Below are 16,782 nucleotides of genomic sequence, written 5' to 3'. Positions count from 1 at the left end.
CTGTCTCCTAGAGATGAACGTGCTTTAGTGCGAAAAGTGCAAATCAATCCCAGAACAACAGCAAAGGACCTTGTGAAGATGCTGGAGGAAACGGGTACAAAAGTATCTATATCCACAGTAAAACAAGTCCTATATCGACATAACCTGAAAGGCCGCTCAGTAAGGAAGAAGCCACTGCTCCAAAACTGCCATAAAAAAAGCCAGACTACGGTTTGCAACTGCACATGGGGACAAAGATCGTACTTTTTGGAGAAATGTCCTCTGGTCTGATGAAACAAATAGTGAACTGTTTGGCCATAATGACCATCATTATGTTTGAAGGAAAAAGGGGGAGGCTTGCGTGCTGAAGAACACCATCCCAACCATGAAGCACGGGGCTGGCAGCATCATGTTGTGAGGGTGCTTTGCTGCAGGAGGTACTGGTGCACTTCAGAAAATCATCATAAGGAAAATGATGTGGAAATATTGAAGCAACATCAAGACAGTCAGGAAGTTAAAGCTTGGTCGCAAATTGGTCTTCCAAATGGACAGTGACCCTAAGCATACTTCCAAAGTTGTGGCAAAATGGCTTAAGGACAGCAAAGTCAAGGTATTGGAGTGGCCATCACAAAGCCCTGACCTCAAGCCTATATATATTTTGTTGGCAGAACTGAAAAAGCGTGTGCGAGCAAGGAGGCCTACAAACCTGACTCAGTTACACCAGCTCTGTCAGGAGGAATGGGCCAAAATTCACCCAACTTATTGTGGGAAGCATGTGGAAGGCTACCTGAAATATTTGACCCAAGTTAAACAATTTAAAGGCAATGCTACCAAATACTAATTGAGTGTATGTAAACTTCTGACCCACTGGGAATGTGATGAAATAAAAAAAATATGAAATAAATCACTGTACTATTATTCTGACATTTCACATTCTTGAAATAAAGTGGTGATCCTAACTGACCTAAGACAGTGAATTTCTACTAGGATTAAATGGCAGGAATTGTGAAAAACGGAGTTTAAATGTATTTGGCTAAGGTGCATGTAAACTTCCTACTTCAACTGTATGAATATTTCACTCATCTGGATTTCATTGAGACACTAAGTTGATGCATTTAAGCAGAAAGACAGGCTGTAACGTATACGTTGAGAGTCGGAAAACAAGTGCAGGTGGTGAGTTTAATAATAAATGGAACATCGAACAATAATAAATATGGGTAGCTTATAGACATGAAACAATACTGACTGGGGAAATAAACCTAAGGGAGTGCCAGATATAGGGGAAGTAATGGAGTCCAGGTGTGTCCGACGTGCAGGTGCACGTAATGATTGATGGCAGGTATACGAAAGAAACCAGCTGATGTAGGAGAAGTGGACGTGCGGGTGAAACCTTGTTGGAGCACCTCTTGGATTTAATCCTCAATTGCCTGGGTCTCAGCCACAGAATGAGGGTAGATGCGTGGGGGCACAGTCCCAGGGGCGATGAGGAGGAAGACAGGTGGTGCAGGTCTTAGAGAATACCTCCCACAGGTCCTGGTATACCTCCGGGATGTTGGGCTGAAGGGCAGCCATAGGACTCTGAACCGATGTGGAACCACAGGGGATCGGGAAGCATGTCCTCCGGCATTCAGGTGATCAGTCTGATTCTCATCCTCGACCATGAGATGGTGAGTTTATGACGTTGAAGCCAAGAGAGACCGAGGATGATCTTGTGAAATGGTGCACTGGCAATGAAGGGGTTGTTCTCCTGGTGAATGGACTCCATGGTGAGGGTGAGTGGTTGGCTGATGGTTCTGTATCCTTATGGCCGACTAGCGAGGGCTTGAACCGTTAAAGGAGAGAGGGTATGAGATAAGAGAGACAAGGGTCTGGTCAAAGTTCCCCGCGGCACCGGAATCCACTAACGCTATACACACAGTACACAAGGTACAGTCAACTAGTGTTATGGACACCAAAAAGATATTAGCAGAAAGTGATGAAGATGTAATACTCACTCCTGCCCCAGGAGGTGGACGATCACCTGACTGTCCCTCTGCTCTTGTGGATCCCAGATTGGGAAGTGCCCTCCTTGACCACAATACAGACAGAGCCCCAGCTGTCTTCGTCTGCGTCGCTCTGCTGCGGGGAGGCGTGTGACCCCTTCCTCCATGGTTCAGGCTCTGATCGAGTGTTCACTGAGGAAGGGAGAGAAGCGATGAGTGTCGACGCTCCCGAAGTAAGTTATCCATACGGATGGCCATCGCAATGAGTGCGTCCAAGGAGAGGTCGTCATCTCGACAGGCCAGTTCCATCTGGACCTCCTCGCGCAGACCTCTCCTGAATAGTGTTCGAAGCGCCGGCTCATTCCTGAAAGTGAGCACGTACTCGGCAGCCGTCTGGTTCCCCTGCCGTAATTGAAGTAAGCGCTCAACCCCCTCTCTGCCCTCCGAGGGATGATCAAAGATGCACTTGAACAGAGCCATGAACCCCTCATATGAATCTAGGTCCTCTCCCAGACGGCCATGGCCCATTCCAACGCCCACCCAGTCAGCAGAGAAATAACCGGGGCAACCTGGGACCTCTTGGTGGTGGGGGCTCCAATCTGGTGTGTAAAGTAGAGGGAGCACTGAAGTAAGAAGCCACCGTCATATTTATCCAAGAGGGACAAAAGGGCATCGCGGACCTGAGCGGGTTGCTGAATGGGCTGTTGTGCTGGGTCGACTGGTTATAGAGTATCCTCCACTAGTTGATGACAATGCCTCCCGGGCATGTTCGAGATGTCTTCGCACATGGCGAAGAGCCTCCTCCATAGCTGTCCCCAGTTGTGCCAGCTGGTCATGGTGTTGATGTACAAGGTATCCCTGCTCATTGACCGTCTGGGAGATATTCTGTTTTTCCTGTTGCTTCCATTGCTGGAGTCAGTATTTTGTAATGTATACGCTGGGAGTCAGAAAGCAAGTGGTGAGTTTAATGATAAATGTAACATCAAACAATATAACAAAATCAAGTAGCGTATAGACATGAAACAAGCAATACTGACCCGGAGAAAGAACCTAAGGGAGTGCCAGATATAGGGGAGGTAATAAGTGAGGTAATGGAGGTTAGGTGTGTCTGATGATGTGCAGGTGCGTGTAATGATTGATGCCAGGTGTGCGTAACGATGGATCCCAGAACCTGTGGTTAGTATGCCTGCGATGTCGAATGCCGGAGGGGAGGAGCGGGAGAAGAAGTGACACAGGTGATAGAATTCAAATAGAAAAAGGTGATCATGTACAATATTACATGGGCAGAAATGGCATAGAATTATACATTTGCCAACTGCTTTTTAATAACCCTATTTCTGATGATTTGTCCTACGTATGTACTGTATAAGGATAATGAAACTGTAAGAATGACATTTCTCAAAATGCTCACAACCTGCCATTGGATACAAAAACTCAGCAAAAAAATAAACTTCCTCTCATTGTCAACTGCGTTTATTTTCAGCAAACTTAACATGTGTAAATATTTGTATGAACATAACAAGATTCAACAACTGAGACAAACTGAACAAGTTCCACAGACATGTGACTAACAGAAACGGAATGATATGTCACTGAACAAAGGGGGGGTCATAATCAAAAGTAACAGTCAGTATCTGGTGTGGCCACCAGCTGCATTAAGTACTGCAGTGCATCTCCTCCTCATGGACTGCACCAGATGTGCCAGTTCTTGCTGTGAGATGTTACCCCACTCTTCCACCAAGGCACCTGCAAGTTCCCAGACATTTCTGGGGGGAATGACCCTCACCCTCCGATCCAACAGGTCCCAGATGTGCTCAATGGGATTGAGATCCGGGCTCTTCAATGGCCATGCTGGAGGGTCATGTCAGGATAAGCCTGCAGGAAGGGTACCACATGAGGGGGGGGGGATGTTTTCCCTGTAATGCACAGTGTTGAGATTGCCTGCAATGACAACAAGCTCAGTCCGATGATGCTGTGACACACCGCCCCAGACCACGACGGACCCTCCATCTCCAAATCGATCCAGCTTCAGAGTACAGGCCTCGGTGTAACGCTCATTCCTTCGACGATAAACGTGAATCCGACCATCACCCCTGGTGAGACAAAACCGCGGCTCGTCAGTGAAGAGCACTTTTTGAAGTCCTGTCTGGTCCAGCGACGGTGGGTTTGTGCCCATAGGCAACGTTGTTGCCAGTGATGCCTGGTGAGGACCTGCCTTACAACAGGCCTACAAGCCCTCAGTCCAGCCTTCTCAGCATATTTCGGACAGTCTGAGCACTGATGGAGGGATTATGCGTTCCTGGTGTAACTCGGGCAGTTGTTGTTGCCATCCTGTACCTGTCCCGCAGGTGTGATGTTCGGATGTACCGATCCTGTGCAGGTGTTGTTACACGTGGTCTGCCATTGCGAGGACGATCAGCTGTCCGTCCTGTAGCGCTATCTTAGGCGTCTCACAGTACGGACATTGCAATTTATTGCCCTGGCCACATCTGCAGTCCTCATGCCTCCTTGCAGCATGCCTAAGGCACGTTCACGCAGATGAGCAGGGACCATGGGCATCTTTCTTTTGGTGTTTTTCAGAGTAGAAAGGCCTCTTTAGTGTCCTAAGTTTTCATAACTGTTCTTAATTGCCTACCGTCTGTAAGCTGTTAGTGTCTTAATGACAGGTGCATGTTCATTAATTGTTTATGGTTCATTGAACAAGCATGGGAAACAGTGTTAAAACCCTTTACAAGTTATTTGGATTTTTACAAATTATCTTTGAAAGACAGGGTCCTGAAAAAGAGATGTTTCTTTTTTTGCTGAGTTATATATATATATATACACTTTTTTTATTGCATAATATAGTGAAATACTGTATAGAAAATTATATTTACCATGTACTATTCTTTATATTCAGCAGTTCAAAAATAACCGTTTTGAAACGTGTATCTTGTATTTTTTACTATTGGATTATATGTAAGTTAATATTACTAAATGGTGAGCCTATCATTATCTGATGTATTAGTGACGAAACTATGGTATTTCAAGGAAAATTTAGATTTTGCATGAATGACTCAGGGGTGAAAGATGCGTGAAATGCACAGTGAATGCACAATCAAAGGTTCTGAACTTAAGATAGGGGACATTACAAGTGTTTTCAATTTAGATGTTTGTACTTAGCATTTTGAAAATATACCACTTACATCTGAAAAATGGGCCAAAGTGGTTGAAAACAGCAGTAATGAGACAGAAAACATCAGCGCCTCCGTCTTTCCTTCTCTTGAGTAAACCATTGAAGGCCTCTGCTACACTTATTTGATTAATGGTGTGTTGACTGAAATTCATATTGATTAATCAATAGTCCAACTGAGCAGAATAGCCTGTTGAATCACAAATCACATCAGCGTGTGAAATAAATATCTTTATTGCCACTGACCACAACACATTGATTTTAGTCAAGTTTATGAAAATGTAATGCTAGAAAACTTGATTCCTTGGTTGGCTATTGATGTGTGCAGTAGGGTATAACTGTTTACTGCAGGAAAGTAACATGTCTGTTTCACTTGCTTGAGAAACATTGCAGCGCACCTCATGAATTTAAAAAAACTCATTCTGTTGCCCTATCCGAGCTGACACAATCAACAGCTCATTGAGCAGCTGCTCCTCTGTATGCTATAGGCCTACGCTTTGCGATTGACTTTTGTGTGGATCAATATTTCAGAGGAAAAAACAAATGTGGCAGCAAGAGCCATCATATAAATAATAGCCCTCGTGTTACAGATGGTGAACACACACTCCTGGCATCCAACTGGGCTCCATGCCAGAGATAAGGTGCATTAACATGCATGGCTGACTACAACAGAACGACTCCAGGACCGAGGAGGGGAGGACAACAGAGTAGAGGAGTGGGGATCTGTATGAGGAGACAAGAGGAAAGGAAAGGAGAGTCGATGAGATCTGAAGGAGAGGAGGTGAGAGGAGGATGGAGGAGAATGAGGAGTGGAGAAAAGAGGAGAGAGGAGAAAAGAGGAGAGGAAAAAGAGAATAGAGGTGTGGGAGAGCAGAAGGGAGGAGAGGGGTGTAAGAGAGCAGAGAAGAGGAGAGGAGTTCTGTAGGAGAGTAGAGGAGAGAGCTTCAGGAGGAGTGGCTCAGAGTATAAGTGTTGATCTAACATATTTGCAAAAATGTTGATCTAGTTTATTTTCAAAATCCTTAAAATTGTGCATTCCAAAGATTGGTACAATGTACTATGTAACAATGTATACGGTACCTACACTGTAATTCCGTATGCTTCACTTGCCTCCCTACAATATAAATACATAGGTATTAGAATCTCATATTGTGAAGTCGGTCCATTATTTTGAAAACCACCTCTTTCAAGAGTCTAACTAATGAATATCACAATTTGTGTGATGGAATAGGCCTATTGCACCATAGGCTGCAGGCAAATGAATGCACAACAGAGGCAATCTGGAAAATGTGCAGGTTTGTATGCAGATGATTTGACCTTTGAGTCATCACTTTGCCAAACACAGAAGTGATGAAGTGTGGCGGGTTTCAACGTGGTCTCAGAGCATTTCGTATGATTCTGTATGTAAATCTGAGACACTCCATTTAGTACGATGTGTTAAGTTTTGTATGGCATGTATTAATTTGTGGATCTCCATCATCCATTTCGTATGATATGTTACGAATTACAATTCATATGATACAGTATGTTATGAATTGCAATTCGTACAATATCTTAGGAATGATCAAAAAGTACAACATATTATGAATTTGCAAAACGTATGATATATTACGAATTCCAATTTGTTGTTGCTAACGTTAGCTAAGTGGCTAGGTGGCTAACGCCAACATTAGTTAAGGTTAGGAGGCAGGTTAAAGGGTTAGGGAAGGGTTAGCTAAAAGGTTTAAGGTTACGATTAGTGTTAGCTAAAAGGGTTAAGGTTAGGATTGAGAGAAAGGTTAGCTAACATGCTAAGTGTACTGAACAGAAATGTGAATGTTCATTTATCTAACATAAGCCGCCTACAGCATCATTTGGCAGTACATCCAATCGGCCTCACCACCACATCATGTGTAACCACACCAGCCCAGAACCTCCACATCTGGCTTCTTCACATGTGGGATCGTCTGAGACCAGCCACGCGGACAGCTGATGAAACAGGAGTTTTTCTGTCTGTAATAAAACCCTTTTGTGGGGAAAAAACTCATTCTGATTCACTTGCCCTGGCTCTCCAGTGGGTGGGCCTATGCCCTCCTAGGCCCACCCATGGCTGCGCACTGCCCAGTCAAGTGAAATCCATAGTTTAGGCCTAATTTATTTCAATTGACTGAATTCCTTAGATTAACTGTAATTCAGTAAAATCGTTAATTGTTGCATGTTGCGGGCCGACCCCCTTTTGAAGGTCCTCGGATCAATACAAATTGTAATTTGTAACACATCATCCACAAATTCATACATACCTTACGAAAAGTATAATATCATACTAAATGGAGTGTCTCGGATTTACATACAGAATCATACATAATGCTCTGAGACCACGTTGAAACCCGCCACACTTCATCACTTTTGTGTTTGGCAAAGTGATGACTCAAAGGTCAAATCATCTGCGTACAAACCTGTGCATTTTCCAGATTGCCTCTGCATTCATTTGCCTGCAGCCTATGGTGCAATAGGCCTATTCCATCACACAAATTGTGATATTCATTAGTTAGACTCTTGTAAGAGGTGGTTTTCAAAATAATGGACCAACTTCACAATATGAGATTCTAATACCTATGTATTTATATTGTAGGGAGGCAAGTGATGCATACGGAATTACAGTGTAGGTACCGTATACAATGTTACATTGTGCATTCCAAAAATTGGTACAATCTTATTAAGGATTTTGCAAATAAACTAGAGAAAAACTTAAGTAACCTTCTGTCTTATGTAACATATAACTTAACATATCTTACTAATTTGAGTGTTCCAGATTTACGTTTACTATGCTACGTCTTGTCTATGAGACCAATCTGGGGGTATAATAACAGTTTTAATGAAACCAACTAATGAGCAGGTCATTCATAGCTTTCCACCATAAATACAATACACAGATAGGTCAGTGCAGTAAAATCTGGAGACTATTTGTCGTCCACAGTGTGGATTGTATACAATCAATCTTCTCTCATCGATTGCCCGTTGCTAGTCAATGAAAATACTGCAGCCACAAACATGTTGCCGAATAGCCACACTCACTGAATTTTAACATGTCATGCCTGACCTCTTCCGGACAGTTGATGGTACTGCATCCATTTCTTCTGTATCATTTCACCACAGAAAGCCCTGGGAAAGGTATTTGCCTGTATGCGCAAATCGTTGGAATGGTCCTCTTACTGCATATTCATTGAGTGTTTGTTAGTTCCTTTTCTTTCTTTACTACATTATTTGTTTTTACAGCAAGAGAGCGATACAGTGTGGGCTTTTTACACAATGCAACATGTTTTTTTTCTTTTCTGAATAGGCATGGGCAGAATCAGAGTTTGTCTTTGTATTGTGGTTTGTGATGTTTTCCAACGGGATGACTCAGTGATTCTGCTCTCCAATGGATCTGCTTTCCAGAGTTAGAACAAGTCAGGAAAACTAGGCCAACAACTTGTACAGAACCGCTCCCAGCAGGCAGTGTCAGACATTCTCCTTCCTGACAGCACTAGAACAAGGCTCATGACAAAAACCTGACACAGCGTGTCCTAAAGTTTCACGGCTGTTCAACTTAAAAATGTTCACCTGTGTTGGAAAAACACTCAAAAGTATTTTCAACTTATGAGTGAGTAGATTCTTTCACTATGGGTCTCTCCTTCCCTTGTCCCTGCCAGTATCCCTCCCCCTATCCCCATCCCTGTCTCTGTCCTTACCTTGTCCTTGCCACTGTCTCTGTCCTTACCTTGTCCATGTCCCTGTTCCCTATCTTTGTATCTGTCTCTATCCCTGCCTCCTCGATATCACACCAAACTGGCACAACAAGCACCAGTCTCAGTTGGGTGCTGGAACAGCCTGTCCTTTATATCCACACAGATGCACTGTGCTTCTGTTTAGCAGATAGAGCTCAGTCAGAATGACAGAAGACTTGCCATTTTATTGTTTTTGTGGTCATGGCAAAAGAACAGAATGGATCCCTTAAGGATGCTAACGTTATATTGGATTCTTCCACAGCTGTATGTTCGCACCGCAAAGCCAATTATATGTATATGTAAGGTGATTTTAATGGATTTGAAGTCCCTTCTCTGTTTGCAATAATAATGATAATTATAATTAGATTATATTGAGATGCTTTAATATGCTGTGATGATTTGAGATGCTGTCTTGAATCCATCACATTGTAATTGTATAAAAAAATAATAATAATGTACTTTGTATGCCTCACTGGACTACAGTGGTTCCTCCTTTAAAAGTTGCGAGCTTGCACCTCGGGACTTAGAGGTACCCAGCGTCACAGCTTCATTGCTCCAGACCACCACAAAGGGGAGTTAGAGCAGTCATTATGCATTTGGGTCCCAAGGTATTTATTTCACCAATCATATCGAGTGGTTCCAATGGCACTGGAAGAAATGGCAGCAGTTTTACGGGTGCCCAACCAATTGTGCTATTATGTGTTTTTTTTTGCGTTATTTGTAACTTATTTTGTAAATAATGTTTCTGCAACCGTATCTTATGGCAAAAAAAAGAGCTTCTGGATATCAGGACAGCGATCTCTCACCTTGGATTAGACTAAGATTTTTTCTTCAACAAGCAAGACGCACAGTATATTCTCCAAACACAGGGCCAACATCCCCGTTATTTGCAAGAGGAAGCGACGCAGTTAAAGAGGACAAAGAGTTGGATGACTGGTCAGGACCCGGAAAAGGCGAGTGGGAAAGCTGCCGTTACCGTCAATACTACTCACCAACGTGCAATCATTGGACAATAAACTAGACGAGGTACGATCACGAATATCCTACCAACGGGATATCAAAAACTGTAATATCCTATGTTTCACGGAATCGTGGCTGAATGACATGGATATTCAGCTAGCGAGATATACACTGCACCGGCAAGATGGAACACCACACTCCGTTAAGACGAGGGGGGGCAGTCTGTGCATATTTGTAAACAACAGCCGGTGCACAAAAACTAAGGAATTCTCTAGTTTTTGCTCGCCTGAAGTAGAGTATATTGTGATAAATTGCAGGCCACACTACTTGCCTAGAGAGTTTTCAGCTATACCTTTCGTGGCTGTTTATTTACCACCCCAGACAGATGCTGGCACTAAGACCGCACTCAGTCAGCTGTATAAGGAAATAAACAAACAGGAAACCACTCACCCAGAGGCAGTGCTCCTAGTGGCCGGAGACTTTAATGCAGGGAAACTTAAATCAGTTCTACCAAATTTCCATCAACATGTTAAATGTGCAACCAGAGGGAAGAAGATTCTAGGTCACCTGTATTCCACACACAGAGACACATACAAAGCTCTCCCTCGCCCCCCATTTGGTAAATCCGACCACAACTCTATCCTCCTGATTCCTGCTTACAAGCTAAAATTAAAGCTGGAAGCACCAGTGACTCAGTCTATAAAAATGTGGTCAGATGAAGCAGATGCTAAACTACAGGACTGTTTTGCTATCACAGACTGGAACATGCTCCGGGATTGTACATACATACCCCAACCAGAAGCCATGGATTACAGGCAACATTCGCATTGAGCTAAAGGGTAGAGCTTCCGCTTTCAAGGTGCGGGACGACTCTAACCCGGAAGCTTACAAGAAATCCTGCCATGCCCTGCGACGAACCATCAAACAGGTCAAACGTCAATACAGGTGTTACGGATACAGGTATCCTGTGTGTATTTGTTTTCTCTCCTTCTGTCCTAGTCATAGGTGGCAGTAATCAGTCGCCAATCAGTCGCCAATCTGAAGACACACCTGCTCCTTTTCCCTTACCCAATCACATCCCCTTTCCCTTGGTTTAAAAGAAACCCAATCAGTTGTCTCTGGAGTTCTCTCTTTTGTTTTTGCGCCTACATCTCACATTGTCCGTTATCATGTGAGTATGTATTGCTGTGGTGCATGGCTGTTTGTTTGTTGGTGGGAAAAGGGGATACCAAGCCAAGTCGCCCTTGGGCATACATTACCCGTAGGAAAACTTTGTCTAAGTACCCTAGTTAGAACTGGGAGGACGACCCAATGTATTTTATTGGTTAGTTAGCTAGCTTTTCTTGAAGCAGGTAAGACCAGCTTAGGTTTTAAAAAAACAATTTATTAGTTCTTTCCTTGGGTCCAGCTAAGCCCCCCCCCAAGAACACAAAGACAACCTGCCTAAATAACTACAGACCCGTAGCACTCACGTCCGTAGCAATGAAGTGCTTTGAAAGGTTGGTAATGGCCCACATCAACACCATTATCCCAGAAACCCTAGACCCACTCCAATTTGCATACCGCTCAAACAGATCCACAGATGATGCAATCTCTATTGCACTCCACACTGCTCTTTCCCATCTGGACAAAGGAACACTTATGTGAGAATGCTATTCATTGACTACAGCTCAGCATTCAACACCATAGTACCCTCAAAGCTCATTACTAAGCTAAGGATCCTGGGACTAAACACCTCCCTCTGCAACTGGATCCTGGACTTCCTGACGGGCCACCCCCAGGTGGTGAGGGTAGGTAACAACACATCTGCCACGCTGATCCTCAACACTGGAGCTCCCCATGCTCAGTCCTCTCCTGTACTCCCTGTTCACCCACGACTGCACGGCCAGGCACGAATCCCTCACCATCATTAAGTTTGCAGACGACACAACAGTGGTAGGCCTGATCACCGACAACGACGAGACAGCCTATAAGGAGGAGATCAGAGACCTGGCTGGGTGGTGCCAGAATAACAACCTATCCCTCAATGTAACCAAGACAAAGGAGATGATTGTGGACTACAGGAAAGGAGGACCGAGCACGCTCCCATTGTCATCGACGGGGCTGTAGTGGAGCAGGTTGAGAGCTTCAAGTTCCTTGGTGTCCACATCAACAACAAACTAGAATGGTCCAAACACACCAAAAAAGTTTTGAAGAGGGCACGAAAAAGCCTTTTCCCCCTCAGGAAACTAAAAAGATTTGGCATGGGTCCTCAGATCCTCATAAGGTTCTACAGCTGCAACATTGAGAGCATCCTGACTGGTTGCATCACTGCCTGGTACGGCAATTGCTCGGCCTCTGACCGCAAGGCACTACAGAGGGTAGTGCGTACGGCCCAGTACATCACTGGGGCTAAGCTGCCTGCCATCCAGGGCCTCTACACCAGGCGGTGTCAGAGGAAGGCCCTAAAAATTGTCAAAGACCCCAGTCATAGACTGTTCTCTCTACTACCGCATGGCAAGCGGTACCGGAGTGCCAAGTCTAGGACAAAAAGGCTTCTCAACAGTTTTCGCCCCCAAGCCATGAGACTCCTGAACAGGTAATCAAATGGCTACCCAGACTACTTGCATTGTGTGCCCCCCAACCCCTCTTTTTACGCTGCTGCTACTCTCTGCTTATCATATATGCATAGTCACTTTAACTATACATTCATGTACATACTACCTCAATTGGGCCGACCAACCAGTGCTCTCACACATTGGCTAACCGGGCTATCTGCATTGTGTCCCGCCACCTGCCAACCCCTCTTATACTCTACTGCTACTCTGTTCATCATATATGCATAGTCACTTTAACCATATCTACATGTATATACTACCTCAATCAGCCTGACTAAGCTGTGTCTGTATGTAGCCTCGCTACTTATATAGCCTGTCTTTTTACTGTTTTATTTCTTTACCTACCCATTGTTCACCTAATACCTTTTTGCACTATTGGTTAGAGCCTGTAAGTAAGCATTTCACTGTAAGGTTGTATTCGGCTCACGTGACAAATAAACTTTGATTTGAATTTTGACGCGAGCCACCCTTGCCTGGTGGCGTTTCTCAACAAAGATGGCTGACAAAACATTACGGTGGAACCAAATGGTAAGTTATAACATCATAACGAGTCAAGCAAAACATTTACAATTGAGAGGAATATGTTAGTTAATGTAGAGACAAATGTTTGTGCATATTTTTTTGTCATAAAGTCAATTAACTTCCTAAACAGCGATTTTCGTAATCTGACTAGCTAACATTAGCCAGCTAGCTAGTGTTAGGAGAATGAATTTGTAATTTGTGTTTTAGGGACTGAGAAAACCAGGATATCGTCTTGTGAAACAGTGGGTGTAAAGAATCTAGCAAGCTAAAGCATTGACTGCAACTTGAATGTACAATTATGTAAGCTTGCCTTGCAATGCAGCTAAAGTAACATTGCTAGCTAGCTATTTACTTGCTTATTGTATAGTGGAGGATAAAAACAACTGTATGCCTATGGATGTGTAGCCGATCTATGTATTTGTAACAGTGTAGGTTCCATCCCTCTTGTCGCCCCAACCTGGGCTCGAACCAGGGACCCTTGCACACATCAACAACTGACACTCACAAAGCATCGTTACCCATCGTGCCACAAAAGCCGCGGCCCTTGCAACGCAAGGGGAACAACCACTTCAGGTCTCAGAGCGAGTGACGTCACCGATTGAAACACTATTAGCGCGCACCACCGCTAACTAACTAGCCATTTCACATCGGTTACATATGGACCCTAAAACGTTAGATTCGTATGAATATTAGTTCAGAACCTATGAACTTCAGCTATCGTAGTTGTATCAACTTCAAGTCTGAATGGCATTAATGAAGCCTATGGATAGAGTAGAATATAATAACTTTGTGCCAACGATGCAAGTCCTTCAGTATATACACATGTACTGTAGTTATTACCACGCATGAGATTCCCACATTGTAGCCTGTACATTGAATATATTCACTGATCATGTACTCTTTCATGGCAAATAAAGGTGTGGTTCAGGTATTTATCTCTGAGACATTCATTTTCAGTCATATCAAACTCCATTATTTAAATGATGCTATGTCTGCATGTATGTATTACAATTATACACTTCAACAGTGTTTACTGATCCTGGGACATCACTGATTAAACATTGTAACTATGCAATAGACTAGAAACATGATTGCTTTGTAATTCATATAAACAGAAAAATAACTATGCATATCTAACTCCCTTCATCTGAGGACACAGGATAGTATTTCAATGAGATACTTCATTTCAACCAGTGGCGAATGTGAAACTCTTTATTGAAAGAAGTTCATTATCCAGGAGTTACAAATGCATTATAATTGGAATACTATTTTATAAATACAAGTTCAATCTGTACTTCAATGCACATATGGTGTGCATTATAAAATGAGGAAGAAAGACGAGGTGGGGAGACAGGTGTAGGGAAAGAGGTAAGAACAGCGGCAGACAGCATATGATTCATGAATTACAATGCTACCCTAATATTCCCTCAGTTCATCACAATTGCGGTGTCTCCTAGCCAGCCTTGAGCCTCCAGTTGGCCATCTTAAGAGCGGGTGAGGTGGCGATGACGGGACTGGCTTCCTCTCTCACATCAAAACATGCCTGCAGACGAGTGACAGATGGATAGAGAGAGAGCATGATTAAGCCTTGTTTTTTTATTCTAACACTGTCAGTCATCATAATCAGGAGGTGAAATGCAAAACTGACCTTGGATCATTAACTCTGGGACTACTACATCTGTCTGTATTTCAATAAAGCATCTCTTTAATAATACTTCCAGTTGACCTGACCAAGTGACATCTCACCTATGATCATGCTATGCCCTCTGAGTCAGCCAGTTCAGATGTGGGAGGGATTCACCAAAACAGTTGATATAACCTTGAGGATTTAGGGATGAAGTGAAGAAGTCTTCTATTGTCTTCTGTTGAGACCACACATCTCACCTGGTGTCCACACTAAGTGGCTACAGAGTACTTTATGCTGAAAAACAGACACATGAGGACAAACATTAGAAGATAATGTCAATAGAAGATAATGTATGTTACACAGACACCTATCGGAGTGTACCTGAAACATTTAAATATAGAGGGCTATGTGTCTCACCACTTGGTTATTGCAAGGCAAACCCCCAGGGAAATCATGACTTGGCAGCAACAGATAGTCCAGTGAAAATGGCTTTGTTTGTGGTGTAAATCTGAAAATTAGCAGCTGACATCTTAAGGGTTTTTTAATTCATGCATGTGAGACAGGTTCCATGTACAACAAGACAGGCAGAGATGGAGAAAAATAACACAGAACAGTTTAATTACCTCTGGTTATGGATACTTTTGCCAGCAATAAAACTTCCACAGCCTGTTCCTTGGACAGTGAACATCTGGTAATATCTACATTTTCTACCCCTTGATCAGCTCACTCTCTGAAAGTAAAGAAAATAGCTTATTTTTTATATATGAAAATAATAAAACATTTCCTGTGAATAACCACACCCTCATACAAACGTGCTACTGTATACAGAATTATTGATTCACAACAGAAAATGCTGCCATATCCTGCCTGCACGCCCACAAGCGAGCCACTGAGAATGATGACGTGTGGAAGAGGGAAAGGAAAGAAATGGGAACAGCAATTTATTGCAAGTTGGGGAGGAGGGCTAATAGCTGAACAATTGACTATTCAACCTTTACTAAAGAATAGTCTACTAGGTGTGAACCCCCCCGTCCTATCACAGATCAGATTTGCCCTAACGACCAAGGGGTAGCTTGCTACTCAACGTAATAAAGTAATGACATTTCATATAAGTTACCTTACATGTTATCTTGGCTGACAATTTGTTAGCTACGCTGTCCTTACGAACCACAAAGCATATCATTACAGCAGTATGTACCGGTGTGTTAGCTAGCTACATCAAACTTGCCAGTATATTAACTATAGGCTAACTACCCAACATTTATTGACTTGATTATTCTCGTCATTCGTAGCTTATCTAAATGGTATAGTCGTTGTGCTTTCTCAATGGACATTCGGGTGCTTTCAAAAATTCGCTCTGTCTATCTATAGGCTGGACAATAGAACGAGTCAAAATTCACCCAAGGCTGAAAAACGGCTTAAGAACGTTGGCTAAACTGGAACACTAGCGCGAGTCTAGCAAATTAATGGAATCGAAAGTTCGCAGGGCCTGTTTTGACTGGAGTGATGCTTAGAATTCTCTTATTTTACCACTACAATCTGTTCGTCGGATGAAACTGGAAAAAAACAACTTGTGTAGAAAGTTAACATCCGCACCTCGATGGTGGCAACTGTGCTTATGTCTGCGTAATGAAAAAGTAGTGAAAAAATAAAAACGTATATTTCTGGTTAAGCGATCGCTGACAAACAAGCTCGCTGCCCAGACTTACATAATTACAAAGAGGAGATTCTCCTGATTAAAATGGTGACCGTGTTACAGTCCTGCTTCCGTCCCTCTCCTTGCCCCTACCTGGGCTCGAACCAGGGACCCTCTGCACACATTGACAACAGCCACCCTCGAAGCAAAGTCACCCATTGCTCAACAAAAGTCACGGTCCTTTCAGAGCTAGGGGAACTACTTCAAGGTCTCAGAGCGAGTGACGTCACCGATTTGAAACGTTATTAGCGCACACCCCGCCAACTAGTTAGCCATTTCACACCGGTTACACCCGACTTGAAAAAAATCTAAATACACATTGCGAGATATTTGGTGAAATGGACAGACATACCTATATTTCCCTCATAGGAAACAATGGGAAGACCGCAGAGTTTGAAGATAGTTTTATAGTTAAAATGTAAACAAAAAAATATATGTGAGCAGGTCTCATTGCCAACAATAGCGAAGCAGGCGTTGTGACGTTGAACAATAAGCTGGGAA

The 16,782-nt window shown here is 43.2% G+C and overlaps 1 long non-coding RNA gene across 1 annotated transcript; it reads right to left on the bottom strand.

The window, feature by feature from the left end:
- Positions 1-14,362: 14,362 nt before the first annotated feature.
- Positions 14,363-16,332, bottom strand: LOC115199609 (uncharacterized). Its single transcript, XR_003879386.1, has 4 exons — positions 16,295-16,332; positions 15,209-15,315; positions 14,705-14,879; positions 14,363-14,501 (listed from the first exon to the last, which is right to left on the bottom strand). It is a non-coding gene; the product is annotated as an uncharacterized LOC115199609 (long non-coding RNA).
- Between the last annotated feature and the right edge of the window lie 450 nt (positions 16,333-16,782).

The sequence above is a fragment of the Salmo trutta genome, chromosome 9 (assembly GCF_901001165.1).
Source record: "Salmo trutta chromosome 9, fSalTru1.1, whole genome shotgun sequence".
In the NCBI taxonomy this organism is placed as follows: Eukaryota; Metazoa; Chordata; class Actinopteri; order Salmoniformes; family Salmonidae; genus Salmo; species Salmo trutta.
This window is presented reverse-complemented; position numbering and strand designations above follow the sequence as displayed.